Consider the following 380-nt stretch of genomic DNA (forward strand, 5'->3'; position numbering starts at 1 on the left):
AGCCAGGGGGCTGGGGCAGGGAGAGGGCGCTTGGCTGGAGGGAGGCACAGGGACTGTGGGGAGCTGGTCTGGGTGTCCCTGTCTGGGACACAGTGGGGATGAATCCATCTGAGGCAGGTGATCTTTTAAATTCAGCATTGACTCATTTTTTTTTATCCAGCGGTACCGATGGGAAAGCTGGAGAAGCAGAAGCCTGAGGAACCAGAGCAGTGGGGCAGGTAAGGATGTCCTGGGCATCGGCAGCAGCTCCTTGGCACAGCTCAGCCCGGTGTCCCCCTGCCATCCCATACCCACATCACCACCCTGCAAACAATTAAATCCTGAGGCCTCATCAAAGCTGATGGAGAAATGACCCCTTGCAGGGGGGTCATGATGCAACC

This window comes from Antrostomus carolinensis, unplaced genomic scaffold, assembly GCF_000700745.2.
Source record: "Antrostomus carolinensis isolate BGI_N321 unplaced genomic scaffold, ASM70074v2 scaffold2423, whole genome shotgun sequence".
Lineage (NCBI taxonomy): Eukaryota > Metazoa > Chordata > Aves > Caprimulgiformes > Caprimulgidae > Antrostomus > Antrostomus carolinensis.